The sequence below is a fragment of the Trichosurus vulpecula genome, chromosome 5 (genome assembly GCF_011100635.1).
Source record: "Trichosurus vulpecula isolate mTriVul1 chromosome 5, mTriVul1.pri, whole genome shotgun sequence".
NCBI classification, from domain to species: Eukaryota; Metazoa; Chordata; class Mammalia; order Diprotodontia; family Phalangeridae; genus Trichosurus; species Trichosurus vulpecula.
Genome location: NC_050577.1, coordinates 22526580 through 22543846, shown reverse-complemented (window position 1 = coordinate 22543846; position 17267 = coordinate 22526580).

The following is a 17267-nucleotide window of genomic DNA, read 5'->3' as shown; positions in this document are numbered from 1 at the left end:
CTCTTAAAGTACAACCAGGTAGCCGGAGTATTCTTTGTAAACGAACAGATGACAGAAGCATTGCCGCACTACAGATACAAAGCCCAAAATATCCTTGGGACTTGAACCAATGAGCTGCCTTGGAATCATAACATCATTACAGACAGAATTGCCCCCGATCTCTTGGTCATGTCCCTGATCCACAGAGATTCAAGAATTTTTTTTCATGAATACTATTATACTGAACACATAACCTCCAAATAACATAGAATAAAAATGCTCAAAATCAGGAAAGTCATCAAAACCCTTTGGGAACAGGGAAAAGGAGACAGACTGTATGCTTCTGGGGCAGCCTATGTGTCTTTCCTGTGATCCTGTCTGCTACAGGAATTGATCTGAAAATGCTTTTAGCGAGCCTACCGAAGATGAATTTGCATTGCAACACTTGCATCGGGTGGCAAATTTGATTTTATTTGCCTGATAGCTCATCCAACATCAGACCTGGTTTGTCCTCAGACTGTTTCTATCTAAACTCCATCAAACATCGACATAAGACTGACACAGCAGTAATGATGGCTACGGATGCCTTCTATTCATGTCGCCTTGCAAAGGTCCCGAAGCGCTTTCTGAGGGCAGAGGCTGCACCTTCTCTAAACTTTGCTCGGTAGGTGCTAAGTGAATATTTGTCAGGAAGACAAGCACTAGACCTGACTTCCTGGGTAGAGGGAACGCTTTCTCCTACTTCATGTCGATAGCTACTTTGCAGCTGCCTGAGGGGGCTGCCTAGACAACACTATGGGTCGCACGGTTGGTTCGCATCAAGGGGAGCCTGAATCCGATTCGTCCTGGTTCTGAGGCCAGCTCGCCACCCGTTTTGCCTTATCGTCTGTCAAAGATTTGTTAACTGGCAACTCCCAACCACTTTGGAATTTCCAAAGCACTTTCTGGATATTATTTTACTTGTATCTCATAACAAGCCCGTGGAAGAGTTCCTCCAGGATTTACAATCTCATTTTAGAGATGAGAAAAATGAGGCTCAGAGAGGGTGAAGAAGGTGCTCGTGGTCACACAGTTACTTGGGGTCAGACAGAGGCTTCAGACCCAGGTCTTCTGAACTCCAGGTCCAGCATTCTTTCCATTATATAATGCTGTCTCTTATACTATCAGCTGACATTTATAAAGCACTTTAGACTGACAGACGTTCTTTCATTGGATTCTCAAAATAACTCTGTGATGTAGGTCCTTTTATTGCTGCTCAGTTACATCCGACTCTTCATGACTCCATTTGGGGTTTTCTTGGCAGAGACACTGGAGTGGTTTGCCATTTCCTTGTGCAGCTCATTTTACAGGTGAGGAAACTGAGGCAAACGGTAAAATGACTTGCCCAGGGTCACACAGCTAGTAAGTGTCTGAAGCTGGATTTGAACACAGGAAGATGAGTCTTCCTGACTCCAAGCCCAGCACTCTCTCTGCTATGTCACCTAGCTGCCCTGTGATATAGGTCCTACAGGAATTACTTATCCCCATTTTACAGATAAGGAAACTGAGATTCAGAGAGGATAAGTGACATTGAATTTTGTTCGGTCCCAATTTTTTTGACTGAAAACATATTTCTTACTTTGTGGGAGGTTTATTTTTCCTCCTTAGGAACCTAGAATAGTAGATGTAAACGGATTAGGGAAATAAGATATAATCTAGCCCAGCTTCCTAATCTTACAGATGAGGAAATCAGGACTGTAAGCAGAAAGGGCAAGACAGAGCTTTGTCCCAGGACACTTTCATAGAGGGGTTCACTTCTAGCCTAGGAAGACCTGTTCCCATTCATTTCTTCCTTATACCATGAGGCACACTTGTTCCCTGGGGCCATCACGCCCACGGTCCTCTGCCTGTGGTTCCCAACTCTGGTGCCCCCTCACCCCTCAAAATGACAGGGGATCAATTGTCTGGCCAATAGGCTGGTCCCTCTCCATGCATGTTTGGATTTATTGTCAAACTGCCTGTATTATTACCACATTTTCACCTCCAAGTGCTTTTGCTTCAGGTGAAAGCTTTGGAGAAACTGAGGCCCAGAAAAGTTAAGTGAATTGAGCAAGGTCATTGAAGAAGGATGTGACAATATAGGCATTGGCTCCCAGGTCGGCTGAGCCCCAAACCACTGTTGTTTCCACCACACCTGGCTCCCTCTCTTCCTTCTCTGGGTGGCAAGGAGTACAAAGGTGTTTGTTCAATAGATTTCTGGATAAAAGGTGTAAGGTGAATGGGAGAGGATCTGAGGAAAGACAGCCTGGCTCTGTGACCTTTCTAGTCCCACAAAATCCCATTTGTTTTGTGCTGTCCAGATGTTACAAATAAGTCAGCGCATTTCCATTCCTGTGGCTAAAGATGCAGTAAATATTCTCCCTGCAACTGCAGAGCAATGGGTTGACCTACTGGATGGGACACTAAATGGGGAGACAGACGGTCTGGGCGCTGACTCCAAACCCATGTGGCTGCGGGCAGCTCAGTCAATCATGTGGGCCCCATTTCCCCTGCTTATTAAACTGACTGAATAGTACATGGGGGCTTGTCTGTATCAGGAGAAAGCAGAATTGTTTATTGGATGTGATGGGCTCTTTGGAAGGAAAAGAATTCTGGAGGGAAAAGCAGTGATGGAAGTCATGACCTACGCTGATAGTAGGGGGAGGTCCTAAAGCTGAATGATCTCTCCTGAAGCCTCCTTTTAGTTTTTACCACTGAGTACATGATATTGTAACAACTCACCTTTCCAGAATTAGGCTAACCACCAAGGGAACCTCACCTATAGGGAGCACAACTGAGAAGAAGTAAGTAGAAATGTCTCTTAGTAACCCACATAAACTTTCTGAGTGAGTGTCTAGGGGACTCTCTTATGAGCACACTATTTACTCTTCTTTTACACACAATTCTAATGAGCTCTGATAGTTGGTTTCCAAATCCATTCAATGGGCAGGGGAGGTGATACAGGCATTTATTGGCGTTGTTTGGTCATCTTTCAGTTGTGTCTGGCTCTCTGTGACCCCATTTGGGGTTTTCTTGGCAGAGACACTAGATTGGATTGCCATTTCCTTCTCCAGCTCATTTTACAGATGAGGAAACTGAGGCAAACAGGGTTAAGTGATATGCCCAAGGTCACACAGCTAGTAAGTGTCTGAGGCTGGGTTTGAACTCAGAAAGAGGAGTCTACTGGACTCCAAGCCTAGCACTCTATCCTCTGTGCCACCTAGCTGCTCTTGGCACATAGTAAAGACTTAATAAATCCTTAGTGACTGACTGATTCCCATTCAAAATGAAATAAACATGCTGCTTAAAGGGACCTTTCACTAAAGTCCTCTTCTCACATCTGTTTGTGGCACAAAGATGACCCAGGTTCTTGAAAGGCAGAGCATGGACAAGTCCTACCCAGGTAGAAAGGCTTCACAGATAGGCTCAGATAGGGACGGTGTTCTTGTCCCCTGGGGACCAATCTAGCTAAATTGGAAGTGACCCGTCAGTGGAACGTTGGTCTCTGAATGATGAAGTATTTTGTCCATAGAGGCCACCATCTTCATGGTGGTCTTACTGGTGGAGTGATTGTCTGCAATGATGAAATCAGAGATCATTTGAAAGACTGGAGTATGGTTCCTCATTAGAATCAAGAAGGCCAGACAGTTGGATGATGGGAGAGGAAGGCCACAGCTATGGCTTTCTACTCTGAGGATGCCTAGAGACAAGGCAGAAACATGGGAGCAGTCAGCTAGCCTAGAATGCTGCGCTGTGCATAACTGAGTGTCAGAAGGAGAGAGAACAAGGGAGCCAGGTGCGACCTCTTTTCAGAAAAAGCGGTGCAAGTCTTGGGGAGTGTTTTCCTGGATAACTTTCTTTCTGTCTCTGTTTTTGTGCTCCCCTATGTGTATTCAAGGCAGCTGGGTGGCACAGTGGATAGAATCTGGACCTGGGATCAGGAAGACTGGAAGATGGATCTGCCGTCAAGTCTGTCCCTACTCCCATGCGTTCTCTGCTCAGCTGTCAGACTGATCTTCCCAAAGCACAGGCTTGATCATGTCACCCTCTTGCTCAACAGAGTCCAGCTCTAATGCTAATTCCAATCAAATGAAAATTCCTCTGCTTGGTGTTCAAAGTCCTTCACTACCTGACCCCCTCCTAGCTTCTTACACCTTACTCACACCTGTACTTTGTGATCCAGTGACATTGGCCTCTTTGCTTTTCCTTGAGCAAGACACTCCATCTCTTGAACATTTTCCCTGGCTGTCTTCCATGCCAGGAATGCTCTCCCTCCTCCTCTTCCCTTCCTGGCTTCCTTGGCTTCTTCCCTTCAAGTCTCAGCTAAAATCTCACCTTATACAAAAAGCCTTTCCTGATCCTTCTTAGTGTTAGTGCCTTCCTTCTGAGACCACCCCTCCCCCCATTTCTCATCTATAACTTATTTTTACCCAATTGTCTATATGTTGTCTCCCCTGTTAGACTGTAAACTCCTTGAGAGCAGGTGTTGTTTTTTGCCTTTTTTTATTCCCCAGTGCTTAACACATGGTAGGTACTGACTGACTACGTATTCCCATTCAAGACTTGCACATTGGGCTGTGCTGCAAATTGCCTGAGGTCTTGGGTGCAGAAAATGTGATGATAACAACACTTCACATTTCTATTGTACTTTACAGTTTTAAAAGCACCTTCTTCACAACAACTCTGCCCTGTAGGGAGCATGAGTATGATTATTCGTATTGTAAAAAAGAGAATACAGAAGTCCAGAAAGGATATTTGCCTGTGGTCATATAATTAATAAGGGTGCCTCCCTTTCTGGACATTAAAACCAGCTTTCTCTTCTTTCTGCCACAGGATGCTTCCTTACAGCAACAGCAGCATTACTGACAACAAGAGCCTTAATGGTTACCAAGTGTGGATTTGAGGGATGATGACTCCATGCTGGAAGGCTAGGACCAACCCTATTCTTGAAAGGGCCATCTGAGCCCTCCCTGGTTCTCTTGGATCAGAAATTCAGGAACCCTGCTCCCCCAGTTCCTTACAGCTCAAATTATATTATGCTATTGTCAAGCCCAGTTTTCCCACCCTGGGGTCTGAGTTGGCAGAGAAGGGGACATTGCAAATCTGTGTGTTTATATCAAGGGTTAGCTGTGTTTGGGAGCATGGGTAATGATGGCGAGAGTAAACTGGAATTTGAAGGGCAGGGAGAGATTTGGGGCTAGGTTTGCAGCTGTTTTGTCTTATGGGGCACGATATCCTGTTTATTCGATCCTAGACTAAACCAGTCCCTGAATATTGGCCTCCATTTTTTATTCCTGGGGTTATTTATATGTCAAGGATATAGATACATGAAAAGAAAGCATTGAGAAGGGCTAATTTCTCTGGGACTATTTTAAGGATGCACTTCTAGAATGCCACATCCTGAAATTTCAGTATATTTAGCCTCATCCATAGACAGGCTAATGGATTTTTAGTGGCAAAGCATTTCTATTAAAACCACTGCAGACCTTCTTGGGGGGTTATTTTTGCTGCAACTCTGTTGAGCATGCACGTACACACACACACACACACACACACACACACACACACACACACACGCTAATCGGTGCCATTTATTCCTGAACAATAATCTCTTCCATAAAGGAAGTTTCTCTTTTTAAACCTAGAGCCATTTTGATACTGAGCCCTTTTGAGAATGGGAATAATGTTTCAGGTCAGGTAATGATGGTGCTCCTCCTTGTACAGAGCCGACGCTGTGAGCACTTGTGTTCGGGCAAAGAAAAACCCAAATGAAAATGGCTCTGAAGAGGACAGTAAGAGGCAGACATAGTGAACCTGTTATTCTCTTCTCCTCTCTCCAGGAGTTGGGGAACACTGTTCATTTGCTCAGCTGAATACAAAGTTGTATGATCCTCTCCCATTAATATTGTTTCTTTTCATCCCGTTCGTTAAGCTCTCTCTCTGTGTCTGTCTCTCTTGTTTTCTCTCCCCCCTTCTCTCTCTCTCTCTCTCTCTCTCTCTCTCTCTCTCTCTCTCTCTCTCTGCCTGTCTCTCTCTCTCTCTTTCTCTCTCTCTCTCTCTCTCTCTCTCTCTCTCTGCCTGTCTCTCTGTCTCTCCTCTATCCTTTCTCTTTCTCTGTCTCTCCTCTCTGTCTCTGTCTTTCTGTCTGTCTCTCCTCTCTCTTCTCTCTTTCTCTCTCTTTTCTCTGTCTCTCTCTCCTTTCTCTGTCTCTGTGTCTCTCTCCTCTCTCTCTTTCCTCCCTCTCTCTCCCCTCCTCTCCCTCTTTTGCTGTGAGATGCTCAGCTATCCTTTAGGGAGCTTCATCCCAACAAAGTCCACTGTGTTACTAATTAGCTATCTGCAAAGACGGTTTGGGAATTGGACACTAAAAAGTTTACATTTCCATATTCCCTCTGTATCCCCCTCATTCCAGATCCCAAGCTCTTAGTTACTTGGGCCTCTGCTTTGACTGAAGCTCTGTGCCAAGAGCTAGATTAGCTGTGGGTATCAGATAGGTGCCCTGAGGCAGCTGGGTGGTCTAGTGGCTAGAGAACTAGATTTGGAGTCAGAAAGACCTGACTTGGGATTCTGATTCAGATATTTACCAGCATAGGTAAAATGTGGGGTTTCTCTAAGTTTTCTTCCAAGATTCTGTGATTTCTTAGAGTTATAGGAACATAGATGTAGAGCTGGAAGGGATTTTAAAGCCCTTCAGTCTAGAACCTGCATTTTACAAATGAGGAAACTGAGGCACAGAGAGTTTAAGTGACTTGCTAGCTCTAAATCTGTGGTCCCATGAGCCTAAGAATCACAGGCTCTCAGAGCTGGGAGGGACCTCAGAGGCCGTCTGGTCCGACCCACACCTGATTGAAATTCCCCTCCATAAAATACCCACCAAGTAGTTATTGGGTCTTTTTTTGAAGATCTCCAATGAGCCCTCCCTCCCTCCCTCCCTAAATACCTTGTATTTAACTGCTTTGTATTTGGTATCTTTATGTTTATTACACAAAGTTTATAAGTGTATTTGTTGTCTCCCCACCCCCCAAGATGAATGTGAGGGCCTGGTGAGTAGACATCATTTCATTTGTCGTATTTGTAACACTAGTGTCTAGAACAGTCCATGAGCCGTAGTAGGCAGTTGTGGTTTGGTTGCCAAGTTGAATGAGGGTGAACTCACTGCTTTGAAGCTGTCCCTTCTGCTCTTGGCCCGAACGACATAATTAGAAAGATTTTCCTTATATTGAAATGAAATCTGCCCTTTAGAAGCTTCTGCCTGTGGCACCTTTCTTTGTGCTCCAAGACCAAGAAGACCAAGTTCTAGAAACCAGTCCTTCAGACACTTGTCGACTGTTTCTCACGCCTCCTCTAAATCTCCTCTTCTCCGGCCTAAGCATCCCCATATGCTTTAGTGACCCCCATATGCCCCGGTCTTATTCTTCAGGGTGTCCTTCATGACCTTCCACTATTTCTGCCTCTGACCTCCTTTCCCAGCCTCATGTCCTTTTCATCTCATCTGACTTGCCTGTCAAACTGACCTCTTTGCTGTTCCCCTCCCTGAATGTTCCATCCCCCATTCTGAGCCTTCTCGTGAGTCTTCTTCCTTACATCATGATTTCCTTGTCTTCCCTACCTTTCAGCATCCTTTTCTGGTTTTCAGGCTCTGTACACCAGCAGCTTCCTCTGTGGGCTTTTCCTAATCCTACCAGCTGTGAGTGCTACCCTGGGGACGTGCTATTCATGACAAAAGTTCACCTTCTTAGTCTAAGGCCGCAGTGACAAACTCAAAACAGCCTCGTACTGACTTTGAAAACCACAAATTAACAGTATCTAGAATGTATTGTGTTTTTATTAATTTTGTTAAACATTTCCTACTTACCTTTTAATCTGGTTTGAATTTTGTTGCCCCCTGTGAGAGTGGGCCAGAGTTTCAAGCCTCTGCTCTAGGCTCTAGAGGTTATGATCAGTGTGGATTTATCCCAGCAGAATTTTTTTCTTGAGTCCCCATCCTTTGCATCAACTCCTTCCAACATCCTGGTCTGCTGTTATCTACTGAAGCCTGAACATGGTAAAAAATGGAGTCAGCCATAAAAGCACAGCTTATTGTAAAGAGTTTGTTTAATTATAACTGAAGAAGCAATACACAAAGTAAAATTATGTATGTTTAATAAATAAAATCATATATACATATTACATACATGCATATTTTATATACATATATAGTCATTCATTCATTGAACAAATAATCATGAGGCTGCATGCTTATCTCCTTTCAGACCTAGGTGACTCCAAAAATCATAAGCATGCCCTAAACCCAAGAGTTAAGAAAGACACTTCATATGAATAGGCAGCCTCCCACTAGCCACTCCTACCAGAAATTCCCAGGTGCTGTTCTATTCATGGCCTCCAGGAGGGACAACAGCTAGTCAGTTGAACTAATGTATTATTTGAGGTGACTGGACTGTCTCAGGCAACTTGTGGGAAGCCACTGGCAGTCTGGATTCTGATCCTACTTTCTTGTTTGGCCATTCTCCTCAGAGTCTCCTGCCTCTCTGTCCATCTCATGAACCCAGACCTATCCAGAGATGCAGGTTTTTTGTCTTATCATAGGAAACTGCCTGCAGACCCAGGGCAGTCTCTCTCTGTCCTGGTGATCATCCTGTTTACTCTTGAGTCTTTCTTTGAGACCCTGAATTCCCTGCATCCTTTGCTGCTTTGTCTCTGTTTCTTCTGCTGTTTGGCACCACCTTTCTCATTCTTCATCTCTGGTATCACCCCGCACACATAGACTAGGCCTTTGCCCAGAAAGCTTTGATGAGGAGGAGGGATGGCAGAGGGTGATGCACATGTATCTATCTGCCTGCATATTCTCTTAACACTGCTCTACACCATTCTATTAACTATTGCGCCTTGTAGAGTGTAAGATTCCCCTTCCACTTTGTATCCTCAGTATCTAGCACACTGGCTTGTCTATCACAGTTGCTAAGTTGAATTGAACTCAATTGAGGGGAAGAAGTCACCATCTGAGTGTCTAGTGAAAATGTTCACCAGAGAACCCAGCCGCATTCTCTTCTCTCAAGGGTATACCTTCTTTCTCTTCTCTATTAGGAGGCAGTAAAGAAAAAAAAGACAGTCTGACACACATAGCCAGGACTTTGGGGAGGAAAGTAGCAGGGGCAGCAGGTGATGCTTCCTTCCCTCTTCCCCTTTTCCGCTTCCAACCACTTGCAGGACAGATGGCCTATCCATGGACCACTGTCTCCAATACCTCCTTGCAGGCAAAGCCATTAGCAGTCCAAGCAGGAGGAAGGCTCCTGACAGCCTTTTGAAAGAACAGATTACATCGGGGATTCACACTGACTGCTGTGTCCTTCTGTCTGGCACCAGCGGGCCCATGTGATGCTGAGGACCTGGCTGATTCACACCTCAGTATCTGCCTCTTTGCTCCCATCCTTCCCCATTAGGAAAGGGTCACAAATGCAAGGCTGGTGCATTTTGGGAGGAGGGGCAGGTATGGAATTGATCGGAGGCCTTCTTGCTCCAGGAGGAGACCCAGAATGCTGTGCTTGAAAAACTCCTTTTAAAGGGAGATGGACGAAAGAGAGCTAACCCTGGACAGATTGCCCGAGAGTGTGAAACAGATTGCCAAGGATGGAGACCAAACAATGGCTCTCATTCTTTGACTTGCTAAATTCCACAAGTGGGCTGGGTGCTGGGCAGAATTAGACACAGTCCCTGTCCAATGTGCTGATGATGCATTGTATGCTGAAGGCAGAATGAGTGGATAAGTAAAAGGGATTCCGGAACCGAACTTCTTTAACAAAAATGGTAACTTGAATGTCTTTCTTGGATCCTTGGCCACCACAGAAGGGAAACTGTGGAGAATAAAGGGAGGCTAATCAGCTCAATCCTTCACTTTCTCCTCTAGGAAGCCATTAGCAATAAACTAATCCAAGGTGCAAAGAGGGGAAAATTGACTTCCACCTCCAGAGTCATTGGAGAAGCTTGCTGAGTCAGGCCAAGGCATTTGTGTGCTCTAGGCAAGGTTTGTGATGGGCTCCCCCCTGCTTTTGGAAATTGCTGCTTCCTGCATTTGGAAATTGCTCCCTTTGTGAGTGTCAGCCAGAGGCTTGGAATCTTCCCTCTAAGATGTGCAGTGACTCATCACGAAAGACGGCCATGCTGGAGGACCCATTGCTTACATTTTCTGGCTGTTAAATTACATTATGCTACTCCCTCCCTTCGTTATTGGAGGGGGTCTATGGGTGCTGAAGAGTGCTTATGCAGTCAGACTGTTAATTTGTTCATCTTATTGAGTGTTTTAAAAAAAAATCTCTTTACCTTTTATTCTTTGTTATAGAGGACAGTTGATAGTTCTCTGGAGAGGTGAAGGGGGAGGGATATATACGTTAAGACAGTTAAAAATAAATATATGCATTTTTAATGTTAGTGGAAAAAATGGAAACAAAATGGAGTGTCTATCCATTTGGGGGAATGGTTAGATAAATTGTGCTGTATAAATGGAATTGAATACCGTGGTACTTATTATGAGAGATGATGAATATGAGGAGTTGAGAGAAACATGGGAAGATTTATTTGAACTGATACAGAGAGAAGAAAGCAGAACTAGGTGAACAATCTATGATGCATACAGTGGTGTCAATGAAAACAACACCAAAGAGCAGCTAGCTGAATTTAGATGAAAAGCATTGAGGAATATTGGATTCAGGAGAAAAATGCCAGCCTTCCCTCTTCTTGAGAAAAACATGGCAGACAAGGGAGACAGGATGTTGTTATACACCATCAGATGACATCACCAGGATGTTGGGTCTGCTGAACTAATTTTCTTTGTACAAGGGATGGCACTGTTGGTGGGGATGGGGAGGCAGTTTATACCAGGAAATCACTCTGGAATAAAAATTTTAAAGGCATCAATAAAACTTTAAAAAAACACAATAAAAATCAAATATAGATTTATAAAATATTAAAGAGTATTTTTATTGCAGTTCCGTACCCTGCTGATTGATTAATTTGGCTGATTGGCTGTCCTGTCCTACCAGATCCCATCCAAGGCCAGGCCTTCCTGGGTGGGAAGTGACTGTCGCTTATTGTGTTTATATTATGTGCCCATGTCAGCCTCAGGGATTTGAGGGGGGAGGTGGGAGTCTCAGTACCAGAAAATTAGATGCTAGAGAGGACCCTCAGAGCTTAGCAGGTACACAGTAGGCACTTAATAAATGCTTATTGACTTTCCTTAGAGAGCATCTAGTTCAACTCTCTTATTGTGTAAAGAAACTGAGACCCAGAGGCAGGAAATAACTCACCCAAAGTCACACGACAGGCAAAGCCAAGACTGGAAGCTAGGTCCACTGACTCCAAATTCAGTTCTTTCCCCAATTACCATGCATGCCAAGACAGGAACACAATCTAAGCATTGCAACAATTCTGTTCAATTCTACAAATGTTTACTTTTAAGCTATTATGAAATGTTTATTTTTTATTCTTCTAAATTTAAAAGTATATGAAGTTGTTATTTTAAAAATATATGAAAATTCAACATCTGCATTCCGTACGACTTGAAACCTGCCTCAGACTGTTGTTGGTTGTGTGACCCTGGCCAAGTCATCTGCCCTCTGTGGATTTCAGTTTTCTAATCTGTCGTAGGAGAGGGCTGGACTCTAAGGCTCTTTCAGTTATAAAGCCATGACCCTTTGATGATCTTATGACCTACTACTGTTAATTACTGACACCCCAAGACAGAGGCAGATTTCATGCTGCATTTGTGAAGGGAATCCCCACACTGACAAAAGCAGCAGATCCTTGAGGCATCACTGGGAAGTCCTTCTTTGGCACTAACTGGAATTTCTCCAATGTCAGTGGAAAGGAGCTTCCTCCTAGTGAGTCAAGAGGACATCTGGTCACCAGCTCCATCTGTCCATGACAACCACTCATTTATGCATTATGAATTCAGACTTTTCTCAATGTCAAACCATCCCAATTCTTTTCAATATTTCTCATGAATTCAGTGGGAGGTGGGGGCGGGGTAGGGTAAGGGAGGTGAGTTGAGTGTTGAAGGAAGCTGGGGAAACAGGAGAGAGAGGAGAAGAGGGAGAGAAACCCAGGTATGGGGGCCAGTAATTGAAAATGCAAAGGATCAAGAGATGAAGGGGTGTGTTTAGGAAGAGCAAGAAGGCAGGTGGTGTAAGCTCCTGAAGCCAGTCATTGGAGGGGAGTAAGGTGTGAAGAACCTGGAAAGGTAGGAAGAGGTCCTGTTGTGAAGGGCTTTAAAAGCCAAACAGAATATTTTAGATTTGCTCTGGAGGTAATAGGAAGCAACTGGAGTTTATTGAATGGGGAACCACATGGTCAGACCTGCGTTTTGGGAAAATCGCTTTGGCAGCTTTTGTACAGAACCGAATGGAGTGGAAAGACTTGAGGCAGGGAGACAACCAGAAACTATTGCAAAAATCCAGGCATGAGGCGACAAGGGCCTACACCAGGGTGGGAGCAGGGTCAGAGGAGAGAAGATGGGAAGTTAGAGACAACAGGACTTGGCAATAGATCGGGTATGTGGAGTAAGTGCAAGACAATCATTGGGGATAATACTGAGGTTCAAGCCTCAGTGAGGAGGGGGGTTATAGACTTGAGAAATGATCCCTCAATGCCTTCCCAATTGAATTGCCCCTGGCATGGACTTTCTTTGGGTATAGATGGGTACAGAGAGAGAGGAAGAGAGAAGGGGAGGGAGAGAGATAGAGGGAGGACGGGGGAAGGGAGAAACAGAGACAGAGAGACAGAGCAAGGGGGAGAGGAGAGAGGGAGGGAGGGAGGAGGGAGGGAGGAGACAGACAAAGAGACAGAGAGAGTGAGAGGGACAGATACGAGAGAGGGATAGAGGAGGGAGGGAGAGAGAGACAGAGAGAGAGAGAGAGAGGGTGGAGGGAGGGAGGGGGAGAGAGAGGCAGAGAGACAGAGAGACAGAGAGCACAGGTATGAAGTGCTTACTAGGTTCCAAGCATAGTACTAAAGTGCTAAAGACTAAGTATACAAATATAAGGAAGCTAGATGGCGCCTGCCCTTCGGGAGCTTATATTCTAATGGGAGGAGTGGAGCTGGGAAGAGGATGCTCATGGTAGGAAGACATTCAGGAAGTGGCCCCGGGGGGCTGGGAGGTCAAGGGGAGGGGAGGTCAAGGCTCCCCTCCTAGAGCCCGAGGGGCAGTGTCCCAGATTCTGGTTTGTGTGTGTGGGGGGGTGGGTAATGTGGGGATGATGGCTGGAGGGCTGGTAGCGGCTCTCTGCTTTTCTGTTCTGTTTCTTGGGTCCTCTTTTCTTCCCCGCACAGCTGGCTGGGTGGAGTGATGTTGGGGTGCAAATACATCAGCTCCAGGGTCACTGAAGCAGAACCTTTATAATAGGGATCCCAACGGATCTTTTCTGTTTTTCATCATGTTATCCACAGGAATAGATTTTTCACCACCTTCCTACTGCAGATGGGGGGCCCCAAACTCAGAAGGGCCAGACCATGTGAACGGCATTAATGGCCTCATTATCTCCCTGGTGAGGGTACTCTCTCCATTGATAAAAGCCATAACCCACCCATTGTTTGCTCACACCTTAACATAAATCTTTCACTGAGGATCTAGGTAGTGAGGTGGCACAGTTGGTAAAAGACTGGGTTTGGGTTCACTAAGACCTGAGTTTGAATGTTGTCTTGGATTCTTACTAGTTTTATGACCCTGGGCAATATCTCCATGCCTCAGTTTCTTCTTCTGCAAAATGTGAGAGTTGGCCTCAGGGGCCTCCATGGTCTCTTCCAGATCTAAATCTATCATTCTATGATCCTGCCCAATGCACTGGGGAGCTTCCTCTGACTCTGTCCATTCACTGGTGTCCATTAATACTCAGACTTACTCTTAATATTCGCCAGGCCCACCTCCTTGTCGGATGGTGATATCCTTGTTGATGCATTTTTATCACTTCTTGCACCCTAAATCCATATGCCCCCACCCTTTCTCTCTGTCTGTCTCTCTGTCTCTCTCTGTCTCTCTGTCTCTCTCTGTCTCTCTGTCTCTCTCTGTCTCTCTGTCTCTCTCTCTCTCTCTCTCTCTCTCTCTCTCTCTCTCTCTCGACTGTGATTCACTTGCAATTTTGATTCTTCAGGGATCATGGTGTTCCATGACTTCCAGCCCTTTAGCATCACTGGGAGAACATCAGTGCTGAAGCAGTGAGATTTTTTTTTGTGTCTGGGAGCAAAGCACTTGGAGGAAAATGCCATTCGAATGCTAAGTGTGTTCATAATTACGTCCTTGGTGTCCGGCCAGAGTCACCTCTTCCAACTCGATTGCTTAATTGCTTTGGGGAAAGGTCCTCAGAAAGTCTCCCCACTTGTCATGGTGGGTGGGGGTGGAGAGAGCGAGCCACTTACCCAGCCTGAAACACCAGCCCAGGCAAACTATTTTTGTGTGCCTGTGTGGGAAGGGTGGGAAGAAGGAAAGAAAAGTGAGAAAATGTGTGTAAGCAAATATTTCAAAGGAAAGAGGGGAGTACATTTTAAATGCGATTATAAAAGAGTGTATGAAATCCTCCCAGAACCAAAGTGAACAGCAGGCTTTGGTCTCTGCTGAGCCCGGTGAGACTCTAATTAACAGAGAGCTGGCCTCAGTGTGTCCCCAAGCCTCCGGGCCCTGTCTGTGTCCTTGAGAATCGGGGAACCCAGAAAACTGGCTCAAGATCTTCTCACCTTCCCAGGGAAAATCAGCAAGGGAAGGACTGGGGGGATGGGGTGGGCTGTGTGCCACCCTGAAGGAGGAAGATGAGGGCAGCCCCTCCTAGTTCCAGGTCTTATACAATGACTTACTTGGATATCATGTTTCTTACTGTCCAAATGCATTTTCATGAGACTGGTTTAAAAGAAATCCTGAGATGGCACTTACTGGAAAGGGGGAAAGGGAGAGAAAGAGAGAGAGAGAGAGAGAGAGAGAGAGAGAGACAGAGACAGAGAGACAGAGAGAGACAGAGACAGATAAGTAGAGAGAATAGGATATAGTAGAACCCAGGAGGGGGTTTAACCTGCATCTCAGGACATGGAGAAAGTCACTTCTGAAGATGTAGATAGGCAGGGACATGAACAATCAGAAGTAACCTCATCCTTTCTGGGGCATGTTGAAATGTGTAAATTTGAAATCTGGGATAATTTTTTTCATTAAAAAAATTAATGAACAAGTTTTTATTTTCTTTCTATTCCATCCTGGGTCAAACATTTTATAACGAATTTAGTTAGTCTTTAAGAACACTGAGAAATTAGCAACAATGATAGCTTTCATATAGCGCTTTAGGGTTTCTAGTTACATCTATTAACTCGTTTGGGTCTCATTAATGACTCTAGGAGGCAGTTGTTATTTTCCTAATTTTATAAATGCGGAAACTGAGACTGAGAGAAGCTAGTGTCAGAGGCAGGATTTGAATTCAGTTCCCTGATGCCAAGTCTAGTCCTCTGTCCCCATTCAGCACCTAGCTGCCTCTTAATCACAACAATAATCATGACAACTCTCATGTCTATATAGTTTTTAAATCTACACTTATTCAACAAGCATTTTAAATTGCCTACTATGTGCCGGGCACTGTGCTAGACACTGAGAATACAAAATTAAAAAAAAAATTGTTCTTGCCTTCAAGTAGCTTACAATCTAGCCAGGGGAGACAATGAAAACATAAACTGGCAAACACAAAATAAATGTGGATGATTTGTGGGGAAAGGGCACTAGTACCCCGAGGGGTCAAGAAAGGCTTTATGTAGAAGCTCCAGAAAGAAACTTGGAGTTTTGGGAGGTGGACGTGAGGGGGAATGGGGAGTACATTCTAGGCATAAGAGAGGCCAGGGCAAAGGCACAGAAGTGGGAAGTACAGTCCCAGATGCGAAGAATAGACAGGAATATATGAAGGAAGGTGAGGCAGGCGGGAACATTTACTAAGTGCTTACAAAATGTCAGGCTCAGTGCATCCTTTTGGAGAGGGACCCAGGTCACCAAATACAAACAAAAAGAGACAAATACAAACAAAAAGACAAATACATACAAACAAAGAGACAAATACAAAAAAAAAAGCTCCCTGCCCTCAGGGAGCTTCCATTCCAACACACAGAAGGGAACTGAAAAGGGGTGGGAGAGACATCAGGTCAATATCTGGAAAGTAAGAAGCAGCCAGGAAGGCTTGAGGTTTGGCGACCGGGGTCCCTCTCCAAAAGGATGGTCCCAGGAGGAACTTGCCAACAGGAAATGGGGGCTGCCATGGAGGAGGTATTTCTTCTTAGGCCTCCACCACCTCGGGATTCCACCTTTACTGGACTCCTCCAACATCTAGTAGCTTCCCTGCTCTGCCATAGCATCCACTCTCTCTACTACCAGACAAGTGTGTTCACGGATCTCTCCAACACCCAATCTCTACTTGTCCCATTCAGTGGACCCTCTGAACTCCATCACCAAGCCACCTGGGCTGGAGCACATCCTGTTTGGTCACCAGCTTCAAAGCCTTCCCTTGGAGCTTGGAGGAAGTACGATTAAAGATTTCAGACACCTGTGGGAACATGGTGCCTCCTTTGTCTGCCTTCTCTGGGGATTTGCATAACCTCCATTTTACAGATGAGGAAAATGGAGGCCCAGAGAGATTCAGTTACTTGCCCGAGGTTACATGGTCAGTGAGAGTCTGAGCTAGGATTTGGACCAGATTCCCTGACTCCCAAGTTCAACATGCTTTCTCCTAGATCGCTGGACTGTCTGGCATTACTGTGGGGCAGTTTTTTTTTTTTATTGAGCATGAGAGGGACTCACCATGTCACATAGAAGAATGTCAGTTTGACCTAGGCATCATTCTGGGAATATTTTAATGTAGTGGCTTCAATACTTTTAGAACATATAGATTTCATTCTGGTTTTAACTGGCTGGGTTTAACTGGGCAGCTGCTTTTTTATTGTTTGGAGCCTGTCTTGTCAATGGTTTAATAAAGATGATGATGTTGCTCAAAATGATAACCCCATTGGGCTGAGCCCGAGTTTGGGGTCATCACATGAGTGTCATTTATTTCAGTTTTGGGTTCCCAGTTAGAATGAGGAGACAGATAGAAAAGCTCGTTGTTGTAAAGGATCCCAGAGGCCATCGATCCTATCCTATACATGAGCACAAACCTCGCTTCAACAACCCTGACAAATGGTGCAAATTTCCTGGTGATCCCTGCATTACATGGATACATGCTGGACACTTCAGTGCAGCCAAGCTTCATGTGACTCCTCTGAGTGTT